Raw genomic sequence first — 16593 nt, forward strand, 5'->3', positions numbered from 1 at the left:
AGGCAGTGATACTAGGCAGTGATACTAGGCAGTGATACTAGCCAGAGCAGTGATACTAGGCAGTGATACTAGCCAGAGCAGTGATACTAGGCAGTGATACTAGGCAGTGATACTAGCCAGAGCACTGATACTAGGCAGTGATACTAGGCAGTGATACTAGCCAGAGCAGTGATACTAGGCAGTGGTACTAGCCAGAGTAGTGATGCTAGGCAGTGATACTAGCCAGAGCAGTGATGCTAGGCAGTGATACTAGCCAGAGCAGTGATACTAGGCAGTGATACTAGCCAGAGCAGTGATACTAGGCAGTGATACTAGGCAGTGATACTAGGCAGAGCAGTGATACTAGGCAGTGATACTAGGCAGAGCAGTGATACTAGCCAGAGCAGTGATACTAGGCAGTGATACTAGGCAGTGATACTAGCCAGAGCACTGATACTAGGCAGTGATACTAGGCAGTGATACTAGCCAGAGTAGTGATACTAGGCAGTGATACTAGGCAGTGGTACTAGACAGTGATACTAGGCAGTGAAACTAGCCAGAGCAGTGATGCTAGGCAGTGATACTAGCCATAGCAGTGATACTAGGCAGTGCTACTAGCCAGAGCAGTGATACTAGGCAGTGATACTAGGCAGTGATATTAGGCAGTGATACTAGGCAGAGCAGTGATACTAGGCAGTGATACTAGGCAGTGATACTAGGCAGAGCAGTGATACTAGGCAGTGATACTAGGCAGTGATACTAGGCAGAGCAGTAATACTAGGCAGTGATACTAGGCAGAGCAGGAATACTAGGCAGTGATACTAGGCAGAGCAGGAATACTAGGCAGTGAGACTAGGCAGGGCAGTGATACTAGGCAGTGATACTAGGCAGTGATACTAGGCAGTGATACTAGGCAGAGCAGTGATACTAGGCAGTGATACTAGGCAGAGCAGTAATACTAGGCAGTGATACTAGGCAGAGCAGTGATACTAGGCAGTGATACTAGGCAGTGATACTAGGCAGTGATACTAGCCAGAGCAGTGATACTAGGCAGTGATACTAGCCAGAGCAGTGATACTAGGCAGTGATACTAGGCAGTACTAGCCAGAGCAGTGATACTAGGCAGTGATACTAGCCAGAGCAGTGATACTAGGCAGTGATACTAGCCAGAGCAGTGGTACTAGGCAGTGATACTAGGCAGAGCAGTGATCCTAGGCAGTGATACTAGCCAGAACAGTGATACTAGGCAGTCATACTAGCCAGAGCAGTGATACTAGGCAGTGATACTAGGCAGTGATACTAGCCAGAGCAGTGATACTAGGCAGTGATACTAGGCACTGATACTAGGCAGAGACACTAGCCAGAGCAGTGATACTAGGCAGTGATACTAGGCAGTGGTACTAGACAGTGATACTAGGCAGTGAAACTAGCCAGAGCAGTGATGCTAGGCAGTGATACTAGCCATAGCAGTGATACTAGGCAGTGATACTAGCCAGAGCAGTGATACTAGGCAGTGATACTAGGCAGTGATATTAGGCAGTGATACTAGGCAGAGCAGTGATACTAGGCAGTGATACTAGGCAGTGATACTAGGCAGAGCAGTGATACTAGGCAGTGATACTAGGCAGTGATACTAGGCAGAGCAGTAATACTAGGCAGTGATACTAGGCAGAGCAGGAATACTAGGCAGTGATACTAGGCAGAGCAGGAATACTAGGCAGTGAGACTAGGCAGGGCAGTGATACCAGGCAGTGATACTAGGCAGTGATACTAGGCAGTGATACTAGGCAGAGCAGTGATACTAGGCAGTGATACTAGGCAGAGCAGTAATACTAGGCAGTGATACTAGGCAGAGCAGTGATACTAGGCAGTGATACTAGGCAGTGATACTAGGCAGTGATACTAGCCAGAGCAGTGATACTAGGCAGTGATACTAGCCAGAGCAGTGATACTAGGCAGTGATACTAGGCAGTACTAGCCAGAGCAGTGATACTAGGCAGTGATACTAGCCAGAGCAGTGATACTAGGCAGTGATACTAGCCAGAGCAGTGGTACTAGGCAGTGATACTAGGCAGAGCAGTGATCCTAGGCAGTGATACTAGCCAGAACAGTGATACTAGGCAGTCATACTAGCCAGAGCAGTGATACTAGGCAGTGATACTAGGCAGTGATACTAGCCAGAGCAGTGATACTAGGCAGTGATACTAGGCACTGATACTAGGCAGAGACACTAGCCAGAGCAGTGATACTAGGCACTGATACTAGGCAGTGATACTAGCCAGAGCAGTGATACTAGGCAGTGATACTAGGCAGAGCAGTGATACTAGGCAGTGATACTAGGCAGTGATACTAGGCAGTGATACTAGCCAGAGCAGTGATACTAGGCAGTGATACTAGCCAGAGCAGTGATAATAGGCAGTGATACTAGGCAGTACTAGCCAGAGCAGTGATACTAGGCAGTGATACTAGCCAGAGCAGTGATACTAGGCAGTGATACTAGCCAGAGCAGTGGTACTAGGCAGTGATACTAGGCAGAGCAGTGATCCTAGGCAGTGATACTAGCCAGAACAGTGATACTAGGCAGTCATACTAGCCAGAGCAGTGATACTAGGCAGTGATACTAGGCAGTGATACTAGCCAGAGCAGTGATACTAGGCAGTGATACTAGGCAGTGGTACTAGGCACTGATACTAGGCAGAGACACTAGCCAGAGCAGTGATACTAGGCAGTGATACTAGGCAGTGATACTAGGCAGAGCAGTGATACTAGGCAGTGATACTAGGCAGAGCAGTGATACTAGGCAGTGATACTAGGCAGTGATACTAGCCAGAGCAGTGATACTAGGCAGTGATACTAGCCAGAGCAGTGATACTAGGCAGTGATACTAGGCAGTGATACTAGCCAGAGCACTGATACTAGGCAGTGATACTAGGCAGTGACACTAGCCAGAGCAGTGATACTAGGCAGTGATACTAGGCAGTGGTACTAGGCAGTGATACTAGGCAGTGATACTAGCCATAGCAGTGATACTAGGCAGTGATACTAGGCAGTGATACTAGCCAGAATAGTGATACTAGGCAGTGATACTAGGCAGTGATACTAGGCAGTGATACTAGGCAGAGCAGTGATACTAGGCAGTGATACTAGGCAGAGCAGTAATACTAGGCAGTGATACTAGGCAGAGCAGTGATACTAGGCAGTGATACTAGGCAGTGATACTAGTTAGTGATACTAGCCAGAGCAGTGATACTAGGCAGTGATACTAGCCAGAGCAGTGATACTAGGCAGTGATACTAGGCAGTACTAGCCAGAGCAGTGATACTAGGCAGTGATACTAGCCAGAGCAGTGATACTAGGCAGTGATACTAGCCAGAGCAGTGGTACTAGGCAGTGATACTAGGCAGAGCAGTGATCCTAGGCAGTGATACTAGCCAGAACAGTAATACTAGGCAGTCATACTAGCCAGAGCAGTGATACTAGGCAGTGATACTAGGCAGTGATACTAGGCAGTGATACTAGCCAGAGCAGTGATACTAGGCAGTGATACTAGGCACTGATACTAGGCAGAGACACTAGCCAGAGCAGTGATACTAGGCAGTGATACTAGGCAGTGATACTAGCCAGAGCAGTGATACTAGGCAGTGATACTAGGCAGAGCAGTGATACTAGGCAGTGATACTAGGCAGTGATACTAGGCAGTGATACTAGCCAGAGCAGTGATACTAGGCAGTGATACTAGCCAGAGCAGTGATACTAGGCAGTGATACTAGGCAGTACTAGCCAGAGCAGTGATACTAGGCAGTGATACTAGCCAGAGCAGTGATACTAGGCAGTGATACTAGCCAGAGCAGTGGTACTAGGCAGTGATACTAGGCAGAGCAGTGATCCTAGGCAGTGATACTAGCCAGAACAGTGATACTAGGCAGTCATACTAGCCAGAGCAGTGATACTAGGCAGTGATACTAGGCAGTGATACTAGCCAGAGCAGTGATACTAGGCAGTGATACTAGGCAGTGGTACTAGGCACTGATACTAGGCAGAGACACTAGCCAGAGCAGTGATACTAGGCAGTGATACTAGGCAGTGATACTAGGCAGAGCAGTGATACTAGGCAGTGATACTAGGCAGAGCAGTGATACTAGGCAGTGATACTAGGCAGTGATACTAGCCAGAGCAGTGATACTAGGCAGTGATACTAGCCAGAGCAGTGATACTAGGCAGTGATACTAGGCAGTGATACTAGCCAGAGCACTGATACTAGGCAGTGATACTAGGCAGTGACACTAGCCAGAGCAGTGATACTAGGCAGTGATACTAGGCAGTGGTACTAGGCAGTGATACTAGGCAGTGATACTAGCCATAGCAGTGATACTAGGCAGTGATACTAGGCAGTGATACTAGCCAGAATAGTGATACTAGGCAGTGATACTAGGCAGTGATACTAGGCAGTGATACTAGGCAGAGCAGTGATACTAGGCAGTGATACTAGGCAGAGCAGTAATACTAGGCAGTGATACTAGGCAGAGCAGTGCTACTAGGCAGTGATACTAGGCAGTGATACTAGGCAGTGATACTAGCCAGAGCAGTGATACTAGGCAGTGATACTAGGCATTACTAGCCAGAGCAGTGATACTAGGCAGTGATACTAGCCAGAGCAGTGATACTAGGCAGTGATACTAGCCAGAGCAGTGGTACTAGGCAGTGATACTAGGCAGTGAAACTAGCAAGAGCAGTGATGCTAGGCAGTGATACTAGCCATAGCAGTGATACTAGGCAGTGATAATAGGCAGAGCAGTGATACTAGGTAGTGATACTAGCCAGAGCAGTGATACTAGGCAGTGATACTAGCCAGAGCAGTGATACTAGGCAGTGATACTAGCCAGTGATACTAGCCAGAGCAGTGATACTAGGCAGTGGTACTAGGCACTGATACTAGGCAGAGACACTAGCCAGAGCAGTGATACTAGGCAGTGATACTAGCCAGAGCAGTGATACTAGGCAGTAATACTAGGCAGAGCAGTGATACTAGGCAGTGATACTAGGCAGTGGTACTAGGCAGTGATACTAGGCAGTGATACTAGGCAGTGGTACTAGGCAGTGATACTAGCCAGAGCAGTGATACTAGGCAGTGATACTAGCCAGAGCAGTGATACTAGCCAGAGCAGTGATACTAGGCAGTGATACTAGCCAGAGCAGTGATACTAGCCAGAGCAGTGATACTAGGCAGTGATACTAGCCAGAGCAGTGATACTAGCCAGAGCAGTGATACTAGGCAGAGCAGTGATACTAGGCAGAGCAGTGATACTAGGCAGAGCAGTGATACTAGCCAGAGCAGTGATACTAGGCAGAGCAGTGTGCAGGTTTCTTCTTTTCTCTCTCATGTCCACTAATTAAATACATGGGGAACCCTGCTATACAGAATGGACATGTGTGTTCTACTTCCCCCCCAACTCCTCTGACACACACACACACACACACACACACACACACACACACACACACACACACACACACACACACACACACACACACACACACACAGAAACACACAAAATAGCTGAAAAGGTGCAGAGAGGGGGGAATTTGGAGGCTTGGCCAGTGCCACTCCAGACCCCCTTTGGTCCAGTGTATTTGACTAGAGCCATTGGCCTGGTTTCAGCTAGGTCTACCATCTGTCCCCTCACCCTCACAGGGCTCCGGTCCTTACCTCCACAGTCTGGACATGCCGTGTGGTCCCTCAGAGACACACACATGGACAGACAGACAGAACAGTGCCGACATTACCCACAACCAACCCATCATCTGGCCTGAGAGGCTGCAGTGTAATGGTACTTTGCAATTCATTATACGTATGTTATGTCTGAGTTCAGTATGCCTTGAGAGGAATTACGTTCAAACCTTCTTTGAGCAGCAGTAATGAGAGGATGCTATTTGTTAGTTGTTGTTATTTGCTCTGGTGGTCTAAGGGGGATTGGCAGAGGTCTATGATGACACATAGTTTGGGCTAGTAATGGGGTTGGGGTTCTTGGGGCCCCCTTCTGAGGTTCTACTGCGTTGACATTTTGGAGGTCACTGTGAGTTACGAGCGCGGCTGGGGAACCACGGGCCGGTCCCCTGGATGTGCGTGTCTGCATGTGTGGGAGCCGCAGTGTAAACAGTGAGAGGATCGGTTTATGGGAGACCACCCTCTCCATTAGCACTGCCTTAACATGTTTACTACCCAGCAAACAAAACACATGGCAATCTTTCTTTCTCTCGCTCTCTCTCTCCCTCCCTCCCTCTCTCACTCTCTCTCTCTCTCTCTCTCTCTCGCTCTCTCTCTCTTTTCTCTCTCTCGCTCTCTCTCTCTCCCTCCCTCCCTCTCTCACTCTCTCCCTCTCTTACTCTCTTACACACACACACTCTCTCTCGCTCTCTCTCTCTCTCTCGCTCTCTCACACTCTCTCACACTCTCCCACTCTCTCTCTCTCACACACATTCTCTCACACACACTCTCTCTCTCCTTCACTCTCACTCTCTCACACTTTCTCTCTCTCTCTCACTCTCTCTCTCACTCTCTCACTCACTCTCACCCTCTCTCTCTCTCTCTCTCGCTCTCTCTCTCTCTCTCTCACTCTCTCACTCTCTCTCACCCTCTCTCTCTCTCTCTCTCTCTTCCATTACCCTTGCTCTTCTGCAAGGGACAGTCTATTGTCTCTTAAAAACCACATTGATGGACTGTAAACTGGTGCGCTTTTTAAAGAGAAAGCTTGACTACACAGTAGTAGGCTATGTGTTATTGTCAGATGTACAGACAGAGAGCATTATGAAAGAGGATTAAGTTGTTAAATTAAAGATGGCCCTTCCTTTGTGAGTTGCTCTAGATTCCATTAATTGAGGTGATTGAATTTATCGAGTTTCTTCTTAACGCTAATCATATCCCTAGCATGCCGACAGAGAGGTCAAACCACTCGTTCCGTGAGGACTACATCTCTCCTTCTGTTCCGCTCCTTCAAAGAAACCATTAGTGTTCACCAGGCTGGGAACAGAGAGGACGATCTGTGTTTCACTGGAACACCTTTCATCCAAACATACCGCATAGGAGAGGATAAACACAGACAGAGAGACGCGCGCGCACCCTTTGATAAACAGACACGCGCGCGCGCTATCCGGGAGCACACTAACAGCTTGTAGTGGGTGCGGGCGGAGGGGCCGGCACGCTGGCACTCTGTTTGTCATATTTCTTGTGGGCCTCGCCATCTGCCGGGGTGGCATTTTCATGGCTGTTTACCCTGACTCCCGCCAAGGAATCATCTGCCACTGCATAATGCCGTCCGCGTGAAAAAAACGCGGATTAAGTTGGTAATGCAACTGAGACTATTGCTAATTTGCTGTAATTGGGAAGAAATGAAGATAAATGAGGGCGAGGAAGGCAAGGCAATCAGTGCGGCAGGCAGTACAGCTGTGCTTTTGGCCAATCTCCCCCCCTCCGGCCCCCCGCGCTCAACAAGGTACATGCAAATCCACACTAATGACAAATATGCTCGCCCCTCACCCAGCACTATCCCAACACTACCCCAGCACTGCAGCTCTGTGGCATGGCCTTCACTTTTCACCCAGTTTGATTCATTCTCATCTGAGACTGAGAAGAGTGTTGGCCATAAACAATGTCCTTACTTTCACTCCTTCACTCCTGCCTAATAGGCAGGATAAGAATATTTCTACACAATTTCAATGAAATAAACCTGGTGTTATTATCGCGACATTTCCTTTAATCAAAAAGAAAGAGTCTGGCTCAAACCCGAATCGGAGACCAGTCGATAGAAAAGCTAGTTCAAGTTGTGGCATTAATATTCCATAACACCTTGCACGTAGCCCTTCCAGTGCAGACCAGTGCAGGTTAACAGCAGTGATTAAGAGGCTGCTGGCTAAGATTGACATTTCTTTCCCTCCCTTCCCTCTAACAGTGACAGTTAGGAGATGATTGGGGGGGGGGGGGGTTGTGAGAATGGCAGTGGGTTTTAGGCTCTCTGCGGGATGCCCGCCGTGCCCCCTCTGCATCCTCTAGGGTTGTGCCAGGCAGCCCCTGGCATCCCCCCTCCCTCTGCCAGATGTCCCTAAGACTACACCCACGGTTCAAACCCAATCCCCAGCCCCCAATAGAGGAGGCCCTCATAGGCCTCAGTATAACTGCCACTCATCACCCCCACCACGAATCCGTATGTTTCTGAATATGCTGCTCTTGATGCTTGTGATCATACCGTTATACTTTATAAATGCAAGCAATTTCAATGCTAAACACGTGGGTAGTCTTAAAAACCTGCCTTAATCAAAAACCTGCCCAGGTCTGACAGGCTGGCAGAAGAACTAATTCAGCCTTGCAAATGGTGCATCTACTGTACAGCAGTAACAGCACTGTACCTAATGCAATTCACTGCAGCTAATCCCTAACAGCCCAGCACAGCCAGTTGGACAGATTTAATGTCTACCAGTGGTAAATCTTATTACTAGCCATGAGTCAGGTGTGAACATGTCTCTGAGAAGAGAAGCAGGGATTGCTGAGAGGACACAGAGAAATAAGTCTTTACATATTTATGAAAATACCTGTTTACCGGGGTGGGGGGGGGGGGGTGGGGGGTGGGGGGGGGGGGCTGTGGGGATCCTGGGTGGGGAAACCTATTTACACGCAATAACAAAGAAGTAATGAAGAAAAAAACATTTAAATTGTCAGTCATTAATTCCCTCCCAAAACAATGAGTACAACCCACCAGAGGCCCTGGCAGAAGAGGGTTGGAATTGAAAGGGAAAATGATTAAAGAGGTCTCTTAATGAAGTGTTAATTGCTGTGAGGAGAGGAATGGAAGTCGGAGGAGTTGAGCGGGTCTGACAGCGAGACAGAGGAGCAAGGGCTTCTAGAACTACGGCGTCCGGAGCCCAGGCAACTCTCCGGCGTTTGAGGTGGAGGCCCACGGCCAGGCAGGGGAAGGCCAACAGGAAGATGATGGGGACACGTCCTGTTATGACAAAATCAACTCTTAAATGGTGGTTTTCGGAGTGGAGGATTTTGAAGGCTAAGGGGATTCTGATCAGACAGAACGGTGACATTAAAGGGAGACACTGCGGCACCGTAGCGCTGGTGCTGCACGTGTCAATGACATGGTCATTTATCATGAATTAATAAAATGTCAGAACTATGCCATTATGAACAGGACAGGTGTCCAGGCTTAATATTACGTCATTCAATGTAAGTGTAACCATAAGCATTTCTCTGGCCAAAAAACGGCATGTAATTTAGCATTCCTTGGAAATAATATAGCATTTTTAACCCCGGTCTAATTCCCAGGGTATTTACAAGCAATCGTCAGACTTTGTCTTGGGTCACTTCCTGTTCCTGGTTCTGAGCATCTAAACGTCTGTTTTTTTTAGTTTTTTTTTTTTATAGTAAGATGGCTGAGTATTTCGCGTCCCCTTATCACAGAGACACATTAATGGCCATCAGAGTGCCTGGCTCCCTTTGAGCGGTTTACAGCGACGTGTCTTTGATTATAAGTAGTGCTCACCGCACGGAAAGGGAAGGAGACGCCTCTTTGATATCGCCCTGCGTTTACATATCAATGAGCTCCACCAAAGGCTGGCGCCGAGCTATTCTCCTTAACGCCATTCCCAGAAAACATTTGAGCCAAAGAAAGTGCCTCGAACACGCAACAAATCTGGCACAAAACACATGTGCACTTTCACGCGCACACGCGCACACGCGCACAGATAGAAACACACACTCTCTCATGCACTCTTACAGGAAAACATAAGCACTCAACCCCTTCATAAATAGTCAAACAGGCCCATGATAGAAAGTGTCTGAGTTTGGGATCCATCAAGTGTTTATCCTCTGTTGGCTACAGCTAATTTGGTATTTAGAGCTGAAAGTGTCTTTACAGGTTTTCATTAGGCATCATTTTGAGGCTCATTTGAAATCAATCCCCTCTCCGACGCTTCGGGCCCGCTCGGATGTCAGCCGGATGAAAAATGATCGGAGGCAGAGGGGCTCCTGACGGCCCCCCGTCCGCTGCGCTCGCCCACGCCGTTAATACAGTATCATCTGGTACCAAGAGCAGGCAATTCCCCCATCTCATTACCAACAGGATCTGTAGGTCATTACGCTGGATGGATTCCCATTATCTGGACCAAGGGTTTTAGTCTAAAGATGGACGCCTTGCACCCTCCCTCTCCTCTAAACACACGCCCTCGCTCCTCTTCACCTGACTAACCTCGCTCTCTCTCGAACCCATCCACAGACACGGCGCCCAAGAGGTCAGTCTAAGGAGAGGGTCAGAGCGCCAGAGGAAAGGTCCTCCTCTACTCTGCTGTCCGTGTCACTCTGTTGAAGACACACTGAAATGGCTTCCGTCAGGCAGTTGACCATAATTGTGACACTGCTGACATGGTCTCGTCAAGGTCGACACTCTGACTGGGAGAGGTGGAGAGGAGCGTTCATGTCATGCTCAGATCGTGCGATTCTTCTTCTTTCACAAAGGGCTGCTGTCGTTTGTGACAGGTCTACCCTTCATGTCCATTTCCTGTGCGAACAACCCTGAGGCAGTGCACCCCGGGAGGGGTGGGGGGGGGGGGCTGGTGTCCCCAGCCTGCCCCTGCGAGGACCACTGATTGGGCTGGTGTCTATCACCGTGTCGTGGCATTAGTGGTGGCTCTGCCGTGAGTACGTGCAGGTTTTCCTTGGCAGAAAGAGGAACAGGCGACACTGAGAAGCCAGACGCGAGTCTTATCTCGCTTTTCTCCGAGACATCTCATTTCATCCACAGAGCAGAGCCGGTCAGAGTGAGAGTCATATTTGACCAGCCGGTTATCTGACACCGTAGCCTAGGGTGGGCTAATCAATGGTGCTCCTCTCCAACACCCAGAGACATGGGAGGGACACAGAGGATAGCATGTGTGCTGTGTATGAGAGGTCAATGGGATTGTCTGCGTTTATACCCGTGTGGCGTGTGAGCATTTCTGTGCAAACGTCATAGTGAATTTTACATTTGTCCTCTGCTCCAGTGATGTGTGTTCGTACATGTGTAAAAGTGTGTTCGTACATGTGTAACCTCCTGTATATACTAGAACCACTGGTGTGTAGTGTATAGTGTGTGTGTGTGTGTGTGTGTGTGTGTGTGTGTGTGTGTGTGTGTGTGTGTGTGTGTGTGTGTGTGTGTGTGTGTGTGTGTGTGTGTGTGTGTGTGTGTGTGTGTTCCAGCGTGTGCTGTGCGGCAGCCTCAGTGTGAGTGGTCAGTATGCAGCCCCTGTCCCTCTGAGGGCCATGATTTATGGGACATTAATTCCTGATGGCTGGAACTGGGAGAATATTTCAGCTGGAGGACGAAGGGCTGGAACATTTTCTGAGCCGTCAGCAGGAAAGACAGAACAGACCAGGGGTGCTTCAGCCATTTGAGGTGACAGCACTTCTCTGATCCATACACATAACCTGCGCTTCTATTTGTTAGAGAGAGAGAGGCACTAGTCATGTCAGACGCAGTCCCACCGCGAACAGGGTTATCTGGCAGACTGTTATGGCGCAACTCATTATGGAAATGAATATAATAACGAGAGAGTGGACTCTTAAGGGAGCACAAAAACAGAATTCTGTATCCATGTCGTTCAGTGAGGTGCCTTGCTGAATTACATTGCGACTCTCGTTTTCAGTATTGCCTGTGGTTTACATCAGTGCTGTTCATTTGGCTCCCACAAGGGGCAGTATAGTGAGCTCAGAGCCCGTGGGAGAGGGTCTGAAGAGAAGAACCGCAACACGGAGCTCAGTAACAGTATACTTAAACACACGGAACAGCAACAACAACACCAACAACAACAAAAAACACACTGATGATGTAATTGACAATGTCAGGAATGTTGTGTCAAACGTGTCCGATGTCTTTCTGCAAATGAAACTTACTTGTTACAAAACAACGACTCTGCTGCACAAGTTCCAGAGAGGAGGACGCGTCCATGTGAAACAACAAGAGGGGCAGAGCCCAGGGGAACCACAGTGAAAGGTGATAGCTCTGACCCCAGCCCCCACAAGTCCAGCCGGGATCACACTCACACTCGCCACGCTGGTCAATACTGGACACGAAACAAACTGCTCAGGGCTATCCAGTGACACGGTCAGATAAAGGGAAGAGGGGTGTCTCCTGTTGCAGCTGTGTGGAGGAAGGAAGGGAGGGAGGAAGGGAGGGAAGAAGGGAGGGAGGAAGGGAGGGAAGAAGGGAGGGAAGAAGGGAGGGAGGAAGGGAGGGAGGAAGGGAGGGAAGAAGGGAGGGAGGAAGGGAGGGAGGAAGGGCAAGAAAAGGAAGTGTGAGATCTATCTACCCCTTCTCTTCCAGTCTTCTCTTCTCTTGTGTTTTTCAAAATGGCCGACGAGACAGGAAGGGGCTGTTATCAAACAGGCCAATCAGACTAAACAAAAGTGACACTTGCCCAGCAAAGACACGGGGCTTCAAAAGAGGAGGGAAAAAAAAGGAAAAGCGAGGTGAGCGATAGAGAGTAAAGAAGGAAAAAGTGCTGACCGGTTTGGTGGTTAGGGATTTGAAACGACTGCGCGCACACAGATCGCTAGGTGCCCACGCTTTCTCTATGAGCTTCCACTCTCTCTCTCTCGCTCTCTCTCTGTCTATCTCTCTCTCTCTCTCTCTCTACACCCACACCTGTTTTTTGCTAACTCTGCAAATCACGTGCCTGACAGACTCCAGATCCAGTTTAAATAATGCATGGGATTTCTCTTTTAACTTGTCAGTCGCAAAGGAAAAATATATCACTTCTTCTCTGATGTCATTTGTGACGGTGATTTTCCCTGACAGTACGCCATTAGACCAATGAGCCCCTTTTTTGCTGGGCTATTCTTCTCCAGTCGCCTCGACCAGAAACACATGTTCTCCCTTTAGTAATCTCTTCCTTTTCCCCCCCTTGTTAACAGGATTTCAGAGGCATATTTATATTTAAAGACACCATTTCACAGGAGCCCCTGTGCCTCTTTGCAGCTTTTCGGCTGTAAAAACCCAAAGAGTATAAACATCCTTTCAAACAGTCTCTCCGCGCCGAGAACCAACTTCTGCTCTGCACTTTAAGGAGACTCCCCAAAGTTAGACTGAGGGTTAAGCCAAATTGGTCAACTGATTACAGCGCTAAAAGAAAACGATCAAGCGTTCGTCAGCTCTCTCTCTGCCTCCAAAAGCGATGATTTCTAAGTGTTTTTTTTTTGTCTTGAGAGAGGGGTGGGGGGGGGTGTCGCTGTTTGAGGAGATATGGGAGGGAGAGAGATTGAAATCGTGCCTATCTCCGCTAACGGTTGTACGCAGATAGCTGAAGGTTTTCTTACAGCCCATCCCGCACGGAGGGGAAAACTCAGATTAGCTGGCCCTTTGATGTTCTCCAAAAAAGCAGCTTGCCTTCAGAGAGAGGGAGGGGGACCAAACACAGCCCCCGGGAACGCAGGAACGAGAAAGAAACAGGGAAAGAAAAGAGAGAAGGAGAGAGAGAGGGGTAGAGGGAAAAACAGAGACATCAGGCTTTGCAGCTGTCGTCTAGGGATCAGTGTCTTGGCCGTGGAAGAGAGAACGCAATGGGTTAAAGTCGGAAGGATATCTTCTGAAGCTGTTTGTTCAACTTAAGAGACGCGATTCGCTAGATCAGATTCCAACGTCCCTGCCCCACCACCACCCACCTCTCAACAAAGCGTGCTGCAAAACCAACCAGAAACCACAAGGCCTTTCTTCCAACTCTTTTTAGGGTCAAAGTGGATTTTACTGAGATGAAGCATGCTCCCCCTCCTTCTCCTCCCCCGTCTCTCTCAGGTGCTCTGGCTCTTGGTGGTGGGGTTGAGTCAAAGTCATTTGAGAAGGCAAACCTGGGGGCCCAAATTTGCGTAGGCACACTTCGGAAAAGTCTCCCCCTGCACACACACACCCCTCTGCTAAACCACTCAGGGATCCGTTTTACAGGTAGTGTGAAGTTTGTCCCTTCAAATGCCTTCTGCATGAGGGCTTAACTCACTGGCTTCTTCATTTCGGAGAATGGAGTAGCCTGCTGAATTGTGGGTGACTTGTGTGACAGTGCTAGCTGAGGCCCACTTGCACGGCAGTGTTTCACCGATCCGCTGGACAGAAAGCCAGGAAAGCCTGCTGCCTCTCTGTAGTGATTATCAGCAGCATCATTATCATCATCATTATCCCTGGTGATGTGACAGAGAGGGGCCAGCTCACCGTAGTGCTGGTGTCAGGGAGGAGTACATTAGAGGGTCTGTGACAGAGTGGGACACACAGGCACCCAGCCCTCGCTACTGACACACCCTCTTCTCTCCATCCAGCTCTGTCATCGTCGCCCAATCTCACGGCTGTCTCGTTACAATGTACTGGAGGAGATTTAACTATCGGTAATCATTTAGGTTGAGGTGTCACGTTACACCAATATTGCTACATGGCTTCATTTGATCGGGAACATCAATTAGGCTCAGCAAGACAGCGGGATTCATGGACACTTTCTGCCTGCCTACTGTCGCCAAGGCCAGCCACTCTTTTACCGTGCAAACAGCATCACCCCAAAATACAAATAAATGAATCCAGTAAATACTTTTGTAAGTTCTCTGTTTCCAGCTAGCACATGTGGTTCCTTGGAAGCTAGCACATGTGGTTCCTTGGAAGCTAGCACATTTGGTTCCTTGGAAGCTAGCACATGTGGTTCCTTGGAAGCTAGCACATTTGGTTCCTTGGAAGCTAGCACATGTGGTTCCTTGGAAGCTAGCACATGTGGTTCCTTGGAAGCTAGCACATTTGGTTCCTTGGAAGCTAGCACATTTGGTTCCTTGGAAGCTAGCACATTTGGTTCCTTGGAAGCTAGCACATTTGGTTCCTTGGAAGCTAGCACATGTGGTTCCTTGGAAGCTAGCACATGTGGTTCCTTGGAAGCTAGCACATTTGGTTCCTTGGAAGCTAGCACATTTGGTTCCTTGGAAGCTAGCACATTTGGTTCCTTGGAAGCTAGCACATTTGGTTCCTTGGAAGCTAGCACATTTGGTTCCTTGGAAGCTAGCATATTTGGTTCCTTGGAAGCTAGCATATTTGGTTCCTTGGAAGCTAGCACATTTGGTTCCTTGGAAGCTAGCACATTTGGTTCCTTGGAAGCTAGCACATTTGGTTCATTGGAAGCTAGCACATTTGGTTCCACGTTTGGTTCCCTGACCGCTAAAATGAAATGTTTTTTAAATATTCTGAGAATGGAAGTGAACATTTATTCTGTTCTGGGAACATAGATTTTTAGTTGCAGGAAGGTTCTGAGAACGTTTTACTATGGTTCCCTGAAAGTTTTCTTGTGAGGATTTATTAACGTTCCGGGAACGGAAATTATAGGCGGTGTTTGAATAGCTTCCTTAAAGACTTTTAATAACACTGATAGCATAGGTTAACTGTTTGGAACTACACAGACAGGACACATGGAAATGTATTTACTTACGCATTAATCGTGCAAAAACATGTATTTTTTATTGTGGCACGGCGTCAGTGAGATTCAAACCTATGATCTTCTGTTCTCTATCCATGGAATTAGTCCACTGAGCCACCAGGATGGAGCTAGCATGCCATTTTTTTTCTCTCGTTATGCTGAAGTACTGAAATTCCCACAGAAGAATGTTGTTTCTTAACGTTCTCGGAACAATTTGAGAACATTACTTTAAATAGAGCCATGAGGAAACCTGGTGGAAACGTTATGCTGAAGTATTACAATTCCCACAGGAGAACGTTGTTTCTCTGAACTATTTGAGAACATTCCCAAATGTCAAACCAGTTGGAGAATGTTCCTAGAACATTACCAACATTTTTATTCAATATAACTATCTTTAAACATTTAGAAAACGTTCTGTTAAAGTAATGAAACGTTATTTTTCTCAAGTTCCTTAAATGTTCCAAGTAACTATCCTGCACCATTCCCAGAATGTTGTGGGAAGGTTGTATGCAAAATAACCACAGGACAACACACTCTCACCAAGCTCTAAGAAACATATGGTTCTCAGAACGTTTATGTGCTAGCTGGGTTTTCTTCCCTCGCAGGCCTTGTGTGTTTATATGTAAACAGTGTGAAGTATAAATAAGTGTGCACATCAGTTTGTCCTGTCTCTCTCTCTGTGTGTGTGTGTGTGTGTGTGTGTGTGTGTGTGTGTGTGTGTGTGTTTGTGTGTGTGTGTGTGTGTTTACTTGTCCCTCTACATATTCAGACTCATGTCTCTATCGGGGGCGTCTGCCGTGGCTCTGGGTGGTGATAAAGAAGCCTGTCTGCGTGGCGCCTCTATTACCCGGCCCGCCGCCACGCGCGTTGTTAGTCACACACGCTGCCATCACCGCCATCTAAATGCACGGTCAGGTCGCAGCCATTAAGGACGCCATTAGCCTCAATAAAATACGGCTAAAGCGAAAGCAACGCGAGGGCCAGAACCAATTACCTGTAGTCACGTGTGAAGCAGCCATGGAGAAAGAGACATGGCCAGTGGAAGTTTACAAGGAGACAAACCTTCCGCAGTCTCTACCTAACCTACCTCCTAGAGACGGCTAGACAGGCTATTAACACACTGGCTGTGGCCTTGAACAGATACATCTGTTA

At 48.2% G+C, this 16593-nt stretch overlaps 1 protein-coding gene across 1 annotated transcript in view; it reads right to left on the bottom strand.

The window, feature by feature from the left end:
* Positions 1–16593, bottom strand: part of dacha (dachshund a) — a 130289-nt gene that overhangs the window by 30456 nt on the left and 83240 nt on the right.

Source organism: Oncorhynchus mykiss, chromosome 10 (genome assembly GCF_057628025.1).
Source record: "Oncorhynchus mykiss isolate SJ-2025 chromosome 10, ASM5762802v1, whole genome shotgun sequence".
Lineage (NCBI taxonomy): Eukaryota > Metazoa > Chordata > Actinopteri > Salmoniformes > Salmonidae > Oncorhynchus > Oncorhynchus mykiss.